The sequence below is a fragment of the Leptinotarsa decemlineata genome, unplaced genomic scaffold, assembly GCF_025532065.1.
Source record: "Leptinotarsa decemlineata unplaced genomic scaffold, Ldec_3_MD MMD2_tig00002159_RagTag_RagTag, whole genome shotgun sequence".
Lineage (NCBI taxonomy): Eukaryota > Metazoa > Arthropoda > Insecta > Coleoptera > Chrysomelidae > Leptinotarsa > Leptinotarsa decemlineata.
Window position 1 is genome coordinate 532,487 of NW_027412574.1, and position 17,053 is coordinate 549,539.

At 34.6% G+C, this 17,053-nt stretch overlaps 1 long non-coding RNA gene across 1 annotated transcript in view; it reads left to right on the forward strand.

Annotated features, from left to right (window-relative positions):
• The first annotated feature begins 859 nt into the window (after positions 1-859).
• The window catches only part of LOC111509400 (uncharacterized), a 366,192-nt gene continuing 349,998 nt past the window's right edge, over positions 860-17,053 (forward strand). Inside the window, exon 1 of the long non-coding RNA XR_012465823.1 lies at positions 860-1,240. This is a non-coding gene — a long non-coding RNA (uncharacterized lncRNA). The remainder of the gene's footprint in view (positions 1,241-17,053) is intronic.

The window sequence follows — 17,053 nt, forward strand, 5'->3', positions numbered from 1 at the left end:
TGTTAGTTTAAAAACACCACGAATCTACAGAACTTGATATTTCTTTTGAAAAAATATCTGCTATCACAATTGTGACATAAACTTCCATATAGGTACTGTACTTTTTGTTTACGACTTCATTTTAGCATACTTTGTATTATTCCTGTTATAAATGTTGTTGAATTAACGTTATCATTATTATTTCTGCTTTGATAATTATTCATTTAAAATAATGGTGGACGAGCGGGTTTGATGTCGTCGAGTAGTACTACATTTTTATCAAGACTCGTTGCTCCGATCGACTTTCCACACGAGTATTTTTATTCATAAATTTGTCCGAGTAACCTTATTTTGTTGAAAAATATTGAAAAATATCTGTCATTTCAAAGTTTTGGGGTGTGGACCATCGGGGGTAGTCCGTTCCTGACTTTGTAGCAAAACAACTGACTCCTGCATGAAAGCTCATCGACGGAATTCATTTGTTTAGTCAATTACCAAAATTTGAATGATTTTGAATATTCACTTGGAAAGTTATCAAAGAAAAACATTTTTCATTTTGTAACTTCGAGGGCCCGTAACTTGGTTACGAAGACTTTTAGGAAAAAAAGTTATATAAAGTACTGGTAATATTTTGACCCCATCTATATATTCCCGAGAGGAAAAGAGGAAGTCCAGGGACACCCTGTATATATATTTTATTTGTCCTTTTGTTTGTTTGTCGCTGAATGAAACTTCTGTTTATGCTCTACACATCTTGAACATTTTTCATTGTAGCTATTTTATTTCTTTGGGAGTTTGCTAAATTTTTTGTGTGAAAATGAAGAAGTATAAAACCAAAAAACGTTTTTGCTATTCATAAAACAAGACATGTCATACGAAGAGTAAAAATGATTTTCGAAATCAACGAAGATAACCCTCTCTAATGGGAGAGATGAGGGTGACGCAGACGCGCCAATTTCACGGCAAGCGACCACCAACATCGAGACGCCCAGTTTCAGATTGCGCAGCGCGAGTTATCTACGTTGTTGATACAGCTCCACGATTTTTCCCAAAAAGTTTCGCGACCTGTTGAGTGAAGACACGTACCATTTTGAATTTTACTGAAATATACAATGATTGAATCGAAGTTTTTGAATCAATTCTTTCTTACAATTGTAAACGGAGTTTGAAAACAAATTTAATAATTTTGTGCCTGTGTATTTGTTAAGAGAGTGAAATAATTATTGTGCGGTTCATATTTTTCAAATTCGCCCTCAGATTAGTGAGTAATAGTTTGATATCAATATTGTGCTCAGGAATGATCTCACCAGTTGATGAATATTTTATACTATAAAAAATTCAAACTATCACATTTGAAAAAATATCTTATAAGTAATACGTTCTAGTATGTATACTAACATCTTCATCAAATTACAGTTTCAGAATCTGAATTTTTATAATTTCAATTTTGCAATGCTTGTTTTTAAATGTGTTCTTGGAATCCAGACAATTGGGACCTATTTTGGATTCTGAGGACATTTTTATTTTTCAGATTTGACTTGTGAATGTTCCTTGCATTGATACTCGTAAAGTTCAATTAGTCACTGCAAAGACCAAATGAGAATGCTTAAGTCTGAGTAAGTGGTATTCTATTGATAGTTTAATTGGTCACTACAAGGAATAAACAAATAAGAATGCTTAAGTCTAAGTAAATGGTATGCTGTTAATTAAGTTTTATTGGTCACTGCGAGAAATGAACAATAAGAGATATTTTATTCATCTACTCAACCATCGATCGAGTTATTATGTAATGAAGATTCAGAAGAGAAGTAACGTATAGATTTTGCGGATTCCAGGCAAGGTGAAACTATTCGACTGAGATAAATTAAAAAACCAGCTTGATGAGGAATAAAACGTGCTACTTCTTTTTTTCTTGTTCATCTCTAACAATCCGTTGAGAACTTGCGGCGATCTCAGCTGACTATTAATTTTTGCTCTTGTCCTTTGGGCACTTCACTTGTTCGATAGAATCAGCTAGTTGATTTAATCGGCTATTTCTTGAACTGAGAAAGGAGTTTTTTGAATTCCACTACGAGTTGAATAATTATGCTCATGGAAAAATTCTTTCTGTGATAAATTGGAGAGAAAATTGAACGTCGAGAGAAAATTATGGTTTACTGGGGCGCGTAATGTCGAGGTATATTATTTCCATAAACAAAAATATCATTTCCTAGATATAAATGTACATATAATACAGATATGCGGATTAGGTAAAATAAAATGAAGGAATTTCGAAATCAAATAGCATGGGTGAAAATTACTTCAAAATATAGATACGTAGATACAAGTATATGGGCCTTACAGTATTGTAATTGGGTTGAATACGGTATTATCATCAATGAAATTAGAGATGATAATGATCTTCTGAGGACGCTTACTTGGTTAGTGAAACGCGCTTCGAGAGACCGTAATTTTGTTCTGATGTTGGGAAAGTATTTTCAATAGATATACTTTATGCCAGAGGTTCTAGCATGAACTATCAAGATAAAAATGAAGTCAAGGGGTTGAGGTCCGGTAACCTGGGAGAGAGTTCGAAAAATACAGTTAAGTAACGCACATGGTTTTTTTTAAGGGAAGCCTTGTATGTAAACTTTCTTTTCTGATGAAATATGATATTGATATAACTCAAACATAATTTGGGTTATTTTAACACCTCGACACGTGTTTCGATGACCAAGTGATCATCTTCAAGTGAATTATCCTCTTGAAGATGGTCATTTTGTGATCGAAACACGTGTCGAGGTGTTAAAATCACTTTTGTTGTTGGGAAAAACTCCAGTAATATTTATAACTATAACATGATTAGGGTTGTTTATAAATTGGTTGCACAGTAATCTGCTAGCCAGTGCTATGTCTCTAATAGTCACGTAGTTTTTCTTATGTCGTTGATGCATATGACATGGAACTGACTGATCTCAAGATCTTCGTCGAGTCCTATTCGATTTTTTCAGTTTATGGAATGACCCTGATCAATCTCCATGCTTTTGGTATGAATCTCGAAGCCAAACTTGCCTTGAGAAAAACACAATTTTTTAAGTGAAACTTCCGGTCCTTCTTGCAGCATGACTGGATTAATGCCATCTAGTCCCGGCGAATTTCAAGTTTGGAATGGGTTTATGGCCTTTCAAATGTTCTCTGAATCTACCATTTTCTTTTCCGTCAGCCATTTTTCTCTGAACGTGCTTTCAATGAATTTCAGTTCTTAATTTGTTCAGGACTCTGAATTAAATTTTTAATTTTTGACCCGGGAAAGTGAACCCGGAGAAGCTGTGTTATAGTCTCATCTTCTGTTTTTGTGTTCTCCTCTATTTCTTTTAGATTATTCATCGATATCTGAGGGCCCTTCGAAAGTATTTCATAGAGTCTTGTGCCTACTCGGGTATATTCGATCTTTTCGCATTGCCTTGTCCATGACTCTCTCTTGGATTTTCTCAGGGCTTCGTTGTATTCAGTTGAGGAACTTTTATATTTAGTTCTTTCAATGGTTTCTCTAGTTTGTTGTTTAATTCTTGCCAGATCTTCATTCTACCAGGATACATTCCTATTCAATATCCGGTTGACGGTGAAACAATATTCGTCGTACGTAGAAATATTAGCTCTCAAATTCTCGTATGTGAAAAATTTTTCAAAAGTTGGGAACCAACAGATTTATAAGTGGTGAGTTGAAACTGAATATTGATTCTATCATCATTTCAATACCATAAAATAATCAAAACAAAATGGTTGATGTCTATTCGGTAGGTTTTTGAAGATGCATTCCTGTGTAATGAATTGATTATTTGTTTCTGTTTTTGATCTGCTCTGAATTCATTCGGATTGGTCGCAGGTGGATTGAATAGAGCCCAATAATGTCCCAATAGTGAACAATGCCATTGAAAAAAATAACATGTTGATGTGAATACCTTGAAAGAGAGTTACAGTGATTTTGTTTTACTAGGCAGTATCCAATACGTGACGAAAACGGAGGTCTGTTTCCTTCTGTTTGGTCCTAGCAACCTCACAAATTTCTCTGATTATATCAAAAGAGAACAATGAATAATTCAAGGATTTCTTGAGAGGAGGTCATGTGAATATAAATAAAATCCTAGTTCAATCGCATTACCCAATGTATATGTAAAAGCTTCATGGAAATTTCTAAGCGATCGAATTGACTATTCGCATCAGTTTAATACGGAAACAAAACGTTTTCTTGATAGAAAACCATAAATCAATGTGGATATTGAAAAAGGAATCAACAAAAAGCGAAAACTCTGGAATAAATACAGGAGTGATAACGACGTTGAGGCCTATGATACATACAGGCAATACTCAAACCAAATCTACTCATGAAAAAAATTGTTAATACAAACAACAAGCAACAAACAATTTTCTTTTATTATAAGAAAGGAACTCTCGAATCGAAAATCAGAACTTTTCCTCTCTGAAATAAGAGCAATGAAGTAGTGTCTAATGTGATGATGGTGCGAACATTTTTTCCCAGGAGTTTGAGGGATCATTGCCTTTCAAAATAGTTATTATTCATCCCTCCTTTGAAAGCCAAACCAGAAATAGACAGGAATTCGGAAATATCACATTTACCAAAGACAAAATTCCTAACTCTATTCAAAGAATGAAATGAGTTGTGCTGGTCCCGATAATATTCCATTATGAAGCAATTCCAGTCAACACTCGCTTCTCTTTTGGAAAAATTGATAAATTGATTCATACGTAAATGGGAAAAAATTGACCCAAGCATGGAAAAACTCTAACTGGTTCTTTTTTAGAGATTGGAGTACTCAAAAAAAGCATTGTATTGTTCTTCTGAACTTGACGTGAGTCGTCCCGTCTATTAATCTACCTACAAAAAACATTTGATAGAGTCCCATTTCAGCATTTTGGTGTTACAGACCCTTTCTTTCAGATTCTAGATTTTTTATCGAATAGATATTGCCGTGTTCGAATAGATGAGCAATTTTTAAAATTGTACCCAGCAGTAAGTAGTGTTCTCTTATGAACTGTAATGAGCCCACTGCTTTTCAAAATATTTGTTAGCGATCTTGTAAGTAAATTTAAAACCAAAAAATTAAATCAAAGTCAATATACTTTATTTCCTATTCCTCTACTCAAAAATAAAAGCATATGTACAATCCTGCCACATTTGGTGGTCGGTTGTTGGAGGGGGGGGGGGTTAGAAAAAGAAAAGGTAGGGAACAGGGGGAAGTAGGAGGAAGTTCAATTGCTGAGCATTAAGATAATCGAGGTGGATACGCCAACACATAAACCTACGGAGGGGTATGGGAGACGCCCCCGCTGATGGTAACGGGTATCTCCCTGCCCAACAGAGCTTTATTTCGACCTCTGCCTAAGGCTTCTCGCTCCCTGCCAAGGTAATATTGATAATAATATTTCTATTGATCCATTAGAATAAGCCTGAAAGGAGCAATTGAACAAGTCAGTACATATCAGATACATATATGAAATACAAATATAAATGATGATAAGAGCTTTCGAAACAACTGAACAAAGCAGCAACAATAAAAAATAATACAAAACATTTTTACTAATGTAGATAAAAAAACTCATCGATTTTATAGGGGCTAATTTCAAAAAGTAGTTGTTTTATTTTATGTTTGAATACTTGTTCCTTGGTTATAATACGGAAAAACTCCGGAAGTGCATTGTATAATCTCAGCCCTAAAATCTCAAACGCGTTCAGAAGTAGAGATGTGAAAATATGTTTGATGCGGGTATTCTTTTCATGGAAAGCTTGGTTTTGTTTGAAAAAATCTTTATTTTTATAGATGTACAACAAAACTTCCAGAAAGTAGAGAGCAGGTAGAGGCAAAATTTTCATTTTTTTGAATAATATTCTGCACTATGATGTTCGTGATGCGTTCGCAATGGTTCTAATAATTCTCTTTTGCCTTACAGAAACATTGTGTGCAGGTGGAGACTTTCCCTAAACAATAATTCCATAGTTAATTCTTGATTATATCTGTCCATGGTAATATAAAAGTAGACCAGAGTAGTCTAGAATTCTTTTCAGGTTTCTTAACACATAACTCTGCTCATTGAGTATTTTAGTGAGATTATCGTAGTGCTGACGGAAATTGAGATTGCTGTTTAAAAAAAGCCAATATCCAATAGAAAGATCAAAACTGTTTTAATCTTCCTCATTGAAGATGATCATTTGGTGATCGAAACACGTGTTGAGGTGTTAAAAATAACGATTTGGTGTTGGGGAAAAAACTCCAGTAATATTCATTATTACACCAAAGGTTCCAAACAGTGCATCTTAAGTAAATGAGTTTCTGTGAAAAAAAATTTCTTAATAATAATATTTAATTCTTTATAATCGGTTTTTTATATATCTACTGTTTAAATTATTAGTTGAGACATTTTTTCCTTTTCTTAAATCATAATTAACAGTTCACTACAAATTAACAGAATAAAATAGAATCTTTTTTTGTATGTATTTAAGAAGGGCTCCACGAAGCGAAAAAATTTTATGGTAATTATTTAAATATTTATTTTACTTTGAACGATAAAGGAAGTTTATGAAAATTTTGTTAATCAACAGTTGTCTAGATTATTGAAAAAATAACTTAATGAGAAATTTCAACAGGAATCAGTTCTCTAGTGTATTTAGATTATATCATGAATTTTTTGAATTTTTCTATTTACTTAAAGTACCTTAAAAATATCTTCAAGTTACGTAAATTCAGCGTTAAATTAAAATTATAAATAATGGAGATTCCGTTTCGAAAGTTGGAACTTTTTTTTATTACCTATATTTCCTCCTCTTCAAGGATCTTTTTTTTCAGAATTAAAAAATATTTATAGTTTACGAACTATAAACAACAAAACCGAACACTGCTTTTTAGGGTCTTCAATTGTTTATAACTTTCAGAATTTTTATGAACTAATTTGCTTCTTTTTCACAATGATCTAGACAATATTCCGGATCGAATGAGCCTAACCACCTAATTTTACTAATAGTATGTCCATTCAACACGAATCGAAACTTATAGCCCATACTATCGACTTGTTCTGGTATTTCACCCAAGTTGGTGGAGGATTTACGGACCTCCGAAAGTTTAAAAAACGTTGAACGTATGCTGCTTTGGACCATTAAGTTGGATCCATCGCAATATCAAAATGGGATTCATAAATTTTTGGAAGTTAGAGACTCAATTTTAACTTTAGAGAAATGAGTAGTTAGAGACCTTTTAAGCTCCTCCGCAGTCATCGAGGGATCAACCCGGTATGCATGTAGACAAGCCATTTTTGGAATGCCCTTCAGTTCTATATCATTTACTTTGATAGAACTATTATCCCCAACAATCAGTTTTCTTTTCCAGTTTGCTCTTTTGACTAGTTTCCAGTCACTGCTACTGGCCTCCATATTATTCGCTAAATTCATAATCTCTTCACATTTTTTTTGCGTGGCAAGTCGCAAAAAGGGTTGTGTTACATATTTTTCGGTAATAGTTAGACTGAAGTTTTTGAACACCCGGTAACGCTGTTGAGAGGGTTCAGATTTACAGGCCTTTTACAGACTTTTTACGGGTGAAACATTCGTCATTTCTTTCAATAGAACAAGTTGTTCATGCATCAAATCTATTTTGTCACGAAGTTCTTGTATAATTTCTTTTTCATCTTTTTGTTTTAAAATATAATTAAAAATATTTAAGATCAACTACCTTACTTTCGCCTGCTAGGTTTTCCATCGCATCAAAAAACGCTTGGTCGTTATCACCACTAACTTTTTCGGAAGAACAACATATTACTATGTCTTCGTTGAGAAATTTGACATTGATATTTCTCGCACAGCTTGTATGGAAGTTGATTTCGCATAGGGTGCACTTTACCCCATTGACTAGGTATTTTTTACACTTATTACAGGATTTATTTTTCGGAGCACTTTTACACACATTTGAACGGTTCGCTGCCATGTTGCTATGCTCATGCCATGCTTATCGCAAAAGCCTCAGCCTCGCGACCTTGTTCGTCATTGATATTTGAAAATTCGAGACATTCGATATTGTGGACATTGAAGTCAACGAATATGGAAATTTCAGCAGTGGGATGATTGATTTGCAGAAAGTCAATGGTGTTTGCAAGTGAAGCGGATAGTGCCCTATATTGTTACCATGCTATTTTTTTGTGGACTGATGTTAGGAAGACCCTTCTGACTGTCAGAAATAGTGAATGTTAGTTTCAGGTATTCATTTCAATTTTCAATTTAATTTTTTCAGGGATTTCGAATCATGTCAAACAATGGAATTCCGAACCAATCAAATTCACTATGGAACATTGTCCACCACCTTCAAACAAAAATTGATACGGTATTATACGTCTCTGCAGTTATATTTTACATTCAAATTGGTTTCGTCAAATACCTTCCAATGAATTTCTGTGATATCCAGAGAGAATTTCCATTCCATCGATGTCATGACGATAACACATCTATAATATTCTTTCAGAACGAATCAGAGCCTTTGCTGACACCTTCGTTACATATTTAATACTGCCATTGAATTAAACGGTTTGTTATATATAAAGAAGGTGTTTTTTGATAAGTTGCCGATATTCAGGAGGGTTTTTTTGGGTTCAATTGAAAAAACAATTTATACAATTATATGCCCCAAAGGTCTCAATTTCTGAACTACAGAGTACTAAAGCTTGAGTATTATTTTTCAATATGGTATGACCTTAGGTAGTTTTGTGTTTTGATATTTATTCACTGAGTCAATCTGCTAGGAATCCGTTAATTGAAACTGACATTTTACTAATCCTGAGTTAGTATATGCATTCAATTCATGGGCATGATGATGGTAGTGATGTGGTTGTATGAAGATTACTTTTACAATAGATATACGAGTATTTGTCAACAACTAACGTTTGGTTTGAACTACCATGATTTTTTTATTTTATGAAAATAACAGTGATACATCTTTTTAAAATCTGTTTCTTTTCAAATCTGTTTTTCTGCTAATCAGCTGTCGCCCCCATACGAATAACTCCCAGAAATTGAGAAACTTGTGCGAGCTGAGGACTAACGAGGTCTCACCTTTGAATATAAGTGAGAGTTTTATCTGAATCCATAGAAACAACATGACTTGATTTGGTGAAGAGCTTCTATTAATTATATTATTCGTCGAGGATTTCCGGAACTACCTACTTATTCTCCTTCAGGAACATCCATATTCAAAGTGTCCTTCAATTCATTGAACAGAATTTTCAGAAATTCACACAATTCAAAAGTGATTCCAAAACACTAAAAAATAAAATTATCTCACCATACTCTGAGAGAAACTCGAATGAACAAGTTATGTATATGGCTTCAGGAGATTTCCGATCAAAATGTCTTTTTATAATGTATTAAAGGACTGAAAAAATGACCGAAACCACTTTCGCACTCAATTGCTGGAAGGGAATTTCTTTTGAACTTGTTAGCTGAAAGTGTATAAGTTTTCTAATCTACAAGATCTCAAGGGAATTTTATCCGTCGAGAACGCTTCGAGGGATTTTCTTTCATTATCCACTGGAATTACCTGGAAGAAGTGGAGAATCACGTTTCCTAGTGTTGATTTCAATTGTTGACTTTTTTTAATGAGGATTGTGAGAGTACTTCATTGTGGATATGATGAAACATGGCGATAACTTTCATATCCATGTCACGCTTGAGTCACTGCTGGCGACTTGGTTAACACGTTTCGTTGAGTAACAGAGTACAACTCTGGAACGGTAGCCTCTACTACTTATAAAAAAAATTGACGACATACTCAAAGTTAATTCTTTCGCAAAATTTTGATGAAAACCAAGTGCAGTTTCTGCCTATATATGATTTCTCATTTCATCTCGACATTTTGTGTACCACCCTATGAATAATGTTAGCGTCGAAAGACTTGATATTCTCTTGGTAGACTCAGTAAAGCTTTGCATAATCGACTTGTTGGTCAGAACTTTAATGGTCCCTTGGTTTTGAAAATATAATTCCAAATCAATTTTTTCAGAACATCAATTGGAAGTACTTACATCTGACACTTACCAATACAAAGGTCAGTGCTAGAACTAACACACTGGATTATTATTCAAACAATTACTTTCATTGGATTTGAGCATAATTCTAAAATTTTTTCTTCTTCTGAAAGGATTTACGAGAACCCCAAGTCTTGTGGAGTTGCATCAGTCGACTTCCAAGAAACACAACGAAGGGTACAATTTTAATAATTGCACTGGCTACTTTTAATCGAATTTTCGAATATCAATAATCAGCAAGAAGCGCTCTTATTCAGAGTGTAAACATATATTCAGTGATAGATTTAGATATTCAAATAAATAGTCCAAATCAGCATAACAAAGTTCTGGTAGAATCACCATGAGTTGTATTGAGTAAAAACACTTTTAAAATCATTTTTGAACTTTCCTCTGGCACAGCATTTGTTTCTTCTCTGATGATCCAACATCTGCTTCTGAAATTACAAAGGTAATAATTCTATCAGGCGTAGGTGAATATATTCCTTTTCCATCAAAATCATCTTCTAACAAAAAACTATAGTTCCACAACAGTTGCAAGCCAACTATTGCCTCTATAAATCTCGCCTACAGAAAGTGGTACGAAAATTCAAGGAAAAATCATTCAAGATTCAACAATACTCACAACAGATTGTAATTGGCAATAGATGAAAGTAATGCGCAACAAGAGATTGAAAAATACTGTGTTGTTCTCCAGTCCCAACGGTTCTAGATCTCCATAGTCAGTAGCCGAAGCTGTTAGTAAAATTCAAACATTTACACAATTTCATCAGTCACAATAATATCAGCAATACAACAGCAAAAACAAATTTACTTGCTAATACCTGTTATAACTTGCATTAGTATGAACTTTCCAACGAACAGTACTCCCAAAATGGATGTCGTCCCCATTTTTATGGTACCTTGTGATGGCCTAGTTCCCACGTCTCCTACACCATGATGGATATAAAATACTGGGTGCTACAAACGACTTCCTCATCCTAGTATACGACAAATATAACGATGAAGTGATAAGACGTGTTCAATAGGCCCCAATAGGGGCTCAACCTGAGCCCATTCAAATCGACCATAATAAGATAGAGGATCAAGATAGAGGGGTTAGGACCTCTACAACACTGAGAAAGGTTAAATATCTAGGAGTGATCTAGACTGAATGACGACTATAGTCTATTTCAAAAGAGTGTAGAGTAATAAATCATGAAGTGTCATAAAATTTGCCTGAATTTCGTTGTCGTTCATGGGCGTAGGCAAATCTTAGGATTATTAAACTTAATAATTAAAGTAAATTAAAAATTACAGACATAGATAATAATAAAAGGCCATTTTTGGGAAGTAATTTGGTCTAAAACTAAGTACCTACATGTATTTAGGTAAGTAAAATTTCTTAAAAAAAGATTAAGATTAATTTTAGTGGTTCTTGTAAACTTATTTAATATGCAATTTGGGTTCATATACTTGAGCATGATTTCTCAAAAAAGGGTTAACACTTAGTTCCGAGGTGCCATGTCATTATAATAATCCCTTTTTGACCCTGCCCACCAATCATGCAATACCTATTAAACCCAGGTAATTAAGAAAAAGGGTTTAAATATATTGTAATGGTGTCTTAAACATTCGAGTTATAATAGTAATTGTTACTACACCAATTAAACGTACAGTGATATTGTGATATAGAAATAGTGAAAAAGTTATAAAATGGGGACATTTACTCCAAAGAAAAGAAGTGTAAAAAATTCTCCGCTATCTGTTTGCGAAAAAGTTATAATTTTAAATGTATATGATTGCATAAAACACGATCACCCTAGTTTGTCTGTGCAAGAAAGTGTTGAGCGATGTGCCCGAATTACTGGAATTGGACAGTCCACGATTTTTAAATTATTGCGAGAAAGAAAGATATCAGGCCAGGTAAGTCCATGCAAGAGAAAATCAGGAAGACCAATAAAAATCTTAGATGAAGACACCAAATGTGACATTCGAAGAAAAGTTCATTCGTTTTATTTTAAAAAGGAAATACCCACTCTTGAAAAAATATTTATCGAGATAAGCCAAGATAACGATATTCCTTTGATATCCAGAAAACTTTTATGGAAAACTTTAAAAAGTATGAATTTTGCCTGGGAAAAGCACAATCGAAAGGCACTATTACTGGAAAGTGATGAAATTGTTTGCTGGAGACGAAAATATTTGACAACTATAAAGCAGTACCGCAGAGAGCAAAAGAAAATTTTTTATCTTGATGAGACGTGGATAAACGAAGGTTATATAGTCAAAAAAATGTGGCAAGATAAAAATATAACAAGTTCTCGCCAAGCTTTCATAGAAGGCCTTTCGACGGGTATTAAAGTGCCTTCGGGAAAGGGAAGAGGCTTATAATTGCTCACATTGGAAGCGAAGACGGATTTTTAAAAGAAGGTTTGTTAAGCTTTGAGTCGTGCCGGACGGGAGATTATCATGAGGACATGAATTCGGATGTCTTCGAAGACTACTTCGGGAAAATGTTAAAATTTCTTTCAGCTGATTCGGTCGTGGTTATGGATAATGCAAGCTACCATTCAAGGCGCTTAGAGAAGGTACCAACTTCAGCTTGGAGAAAGCAAGAAATTATTAACTGGCTGTCAAATAAAGGTATTCAGTTTGAGACGAATTCAGTAAAGAAGGAACTACTAGCCATAGTAAAACAACATAAATCTCGCTTCATGAAATATGCCGTAGAAGATGTAGCAGAAAAGTATAAAGTAACTGTGCTACGCCTACCGCCATATCATTGCGAATTAAATCCTATAGAACTTATATGGGCACAAGTTAAAGGATATGTTGCAAGGCACAATACCACATTTAAAATGAAAGATGCCAAGGTATTGTTTGATCAAGCCATTATGGAAATCACATCAGAAAACTGGCAAAAAGCAATCCAGCATGTTTTAAAAGAGGAAGATAAAATGTGGGAACTGGACAACTTGGTCGATCAGGTGGTTGACCCTATAATTATAACACCAGGGGATGATGACAGTTCTTCGGATGAAGACTATACTGATGTAGAATAATTTAATTGAATTGTAAATATACTGTAGCGGGATAAGCAATCTGGACAGAGACCAGTGTATCAGTGACAGTGACACTTTTGCTTAGGTTAGGGTTTAGAATTAAGGGTAGGCTGAATAATTATTTTCTCGGAAGGTTCTCGAAAATTGTACCTAGTAATCTCTAGAACATTCAATTAGGGTATAAATAGAGTGTTGTTAAACGTTAAGGGAAGTTCACAGTTTTAGTATTGTTCAAGTGTCAAATTGTAATAACGTATCCAGTAAAGTTCTTGTCGTTTTTGTGAATAAATTGATTTAAAGTCCCCACAAGTGTTTCAATACGTAAAGTTCGTTCGTGTGTGTTTGTGAGTATTTCCTGATTTCGGTTCGTATATATTTTATTGTTACATTTTATATTTTTTTAATAACACTGTTCTGCTGTATTAAATTTTTATTTCCTTTAATATAATTTTCATGAATGCATATTCTTTTGGCAATTATCCCACTAGCGCGCCTCTGGCTCAGTATTTATCCGTCGATAACAATGGACAAATCCCTTAAAACAGGGTGATACCTACCTGCTCTTTATGAAACGACATAATTTTGCAATGCGGACTAGGGAAGTGATAGAATTTATTGACGGATCACCCTGTAGCGCTTTTGAATACTTAATGAGATTTTATTACTCTACACTCTTTTGAAATAGACTATATACTCAATGGTGATAAAGTCATGAGAGCATATAATTGTTCGATTTAGTGGCCTAAGATGAAGCCACCTTTTTTAACAAACTAGGAAGGAAACTTAAACTCACAAATTTTTAAAAAAGTAATAAAAACCTCATCAACAACTGCATTGAAGGCACCTTTGAATCTAATTTCTTTACATATTGTAACAACGAGTTGGCAAGGGTAAGCCAATTTTACTGGTAAACTCACCGATTTATGATGTGTGGAGAAACATCAGAAGCACACTATCGATACAAAACTTTACGTTAATGTCACAAACCGTGAACAGTCATATTGAAAACTTGTTTGGCAAAAAACCTGGTATACAGTCGGAAATCAAATAACGGATGAGCTTTGAGTGATATGCTATCATTTTTTTCTAGGACAAAACACAAGCTCTACAGAAAAATCCTCAAGGCTGGTTTTATTTGATCGAGTGTGAATAGGTGTGAGTCGCAATAAATCCTGGCAGGTTGCGGTGGAGGATCGAATAGTCTCACTCACATTTTACCTAACCTAACCCTACTTAGGAGCGGTGCCTGTGTGAAAGTGGCGATTTACGTTGAATTTGAATCGCTGGAAATTGAAATCATTTGGAAAAACCTCCTCAGATCAAATTTTCCAAGTCACTTGAACACTTTCTTTGAAAGTATCTATAAAACAGAGATGTTCAAGATTATCAAGGTTGCAAGTGATGTTCGTGTCTCCAGTCAGGCGGATGGCTCTTTTCTTGATAAAATTTAGCAGCTTCAGGGTATGCTTAGGGGCGGAGCTTGATATATGTGAACAATAGTCTAAAGAAGGTGTGATGTGACGTTTATTAGGCTTCGGAAGTTGCTGGGGTTTGCACAGTTTTCGGGTTCGGATCAGTGTTACAAGCTTTTGTGAAACAGCCTTTGTAATTCCAGCGACATGATTATCCCAAGACATATTGGTGTCCCCCAACAAACTTATCGAAGCAGAAAGCAGAATTTTTTGTCCTGACATTGTTATATCCGTTTTGGAGACATTTACCTTTATCGCGAATTGAACCTGGTTACTTTCACCACAATTCGTAATCATCTGTAGATTCTCATTGATTTATACAACCTCCTGCTTCCGGTTAAGATGTATATCCGCAGCCGATGTCCTGGAATTCAAATGGAATGACGAGACGAGTGTGCTGCTGTCAGCAAATATATATATATATATATATATATATATATATATATATATATATATATATATATATATATATATATATATATATTGGATGATATAGAATAAATAGAGGGTTGAAAACAATATGACTCCCTAGAAAACACCAGTGTTGATGGTGAAAGTATATGAGAGATATTCATCGACAGTCACCTGCAGGTAACGTTATGTCAGGAAGCTGGAGAGTCATTCACAAAAATGACCTTACAAGCCATAGCATCGGAGTTTGGCCAGCAAACTCTCATGCTACACACTGCCAAAGACCTGAGAATTATCGATTGCGTTGTTTCAAATATGAGTCGATTGTTGATCTTTGATGATCGCTCAATTGTTGCAGCCTTTCAAATATTTGAGAATATGGTGGTTTGCGGCTTTCTCCATTATTTTTATATAGCAAAGTAACTGGTCTATTATTATATAGGAGATTTTTCTTGCCCTTATTGGGAATAGACTGGAAGCAGCATTTGAATCATCTCCAATGTTTTCTATTCATGACAGGACAACTAATCGTTTATCCAATTCACCTTTGATATTCATTAGAAAATCTCTATTAATAAATATTTTTTAGTTGATTACACTTCATTGATACTTACAGTTAGTCTGAGAGACACATCCTTCCCCTATTATTTTTTATATAGCAAAGCGACTGGTCCATTATTGTAGAGGAGATTTTTCTTGCCCTTCTTGGGAATACACTGAAAGCGAGCAAAGAAGAAAAAACGCCTGCCTTGTGAGACAGGTTGGAAAGTCTGCAAATACTAGTGCATCAAGGAGAGGAGAGAAGGAGAAAATTTCGATCACGCCACTGGAGCTGACTGCCGCAGTTGCAGTTGAAACATTTGGAGATTTTAACCAAAGGAAACCACGACAAAACCGATAGCCAATCAAAACATTGACGTCAGCCGTGAAAAGTACATGATCCTAAACTTAAGACGGTAATATGTCCTTCCAAAGTAGAGAAAGGTATTATTCGAATTAAGACAAAAATTTCCGATCGTACAAATTTTCGATACTTCCGTTTTTTTTTGTTTCACCTTATGGACATTCCGTCGTTGAAAAATGTATTCGTGAGAAACATTTGGAAAATTCACATGTTGGGGTAAAGGGCCTACTTGAGAGCCTACTGAGAGGACGCTTCTGGGTACTCAAAGAAAGGAAAACAGTCAGATACATAGTATGCCGAATGTGTAGTATGCCAAAGACTCAACAGTAAATCTGTTGAAGTTCCCTCTTCGTTTTCAAAGCAACAGAAGTTGACTTAGCGGGTTCATTGAATCAGGGAAAGAATTTTTGATTTGTTTATACACATGTGCTATCTTTCGATTCATTCAGAATGGTTTTCATGACGTTCCACAGATTGTTGTCTAGTCATTGAGAAGATCAATTTCGGAACGAGACAGACCTTTCATCATTGATAGTGATAATTGAATGAATTTTGTGGGTACAATGGAAGATCAACCCTTCAACAGCTGCATGGTGGGACGGTTGGTGGGAGAGATTGATAAGAATCGTAAAAACTTTCTATGTAGAGTGTTGGAGAAAACATCTTTGTCACACGAGAACATTCTCACCATTCTTTGCGACAGTGAGTCGATAGTTAATTCTCGTCAACTAACATATTATAATGAAGATTGTAGAGATTCAGTTCTTTTAACACCTAATATGTTCTTGCAAAGAATACATGAAGTTGATATTCCAAATATAGATGCCACCGAAGCAAATGATCTTAGAAAACATCTGAAATATAGGTTGAGAAGGAAAGAAGATCTACGACGCAGGTTTACAATTGAATACTTAGGCTGGTCGAAAATGTTTTCAAATAAAAAAATATCAAAGACTGTTGGAAGGGGGGAGTATGTTGTGAATCGTCGTACATATTTTCAATGAAATAATATTGGATCATTCAGTATAATTGATAATGTCGATATGTCAAACTGAATACTTTGTAACGTAAAATTGTAAAATTGTCATAATAAACCGGAACGTTTTAGTAGATCCTAGTCTCACTCTGAAGTTATTCCTAGTTCAAATTGTGCGTTGTGTATGTACGGTTATGTATTTTTCGAA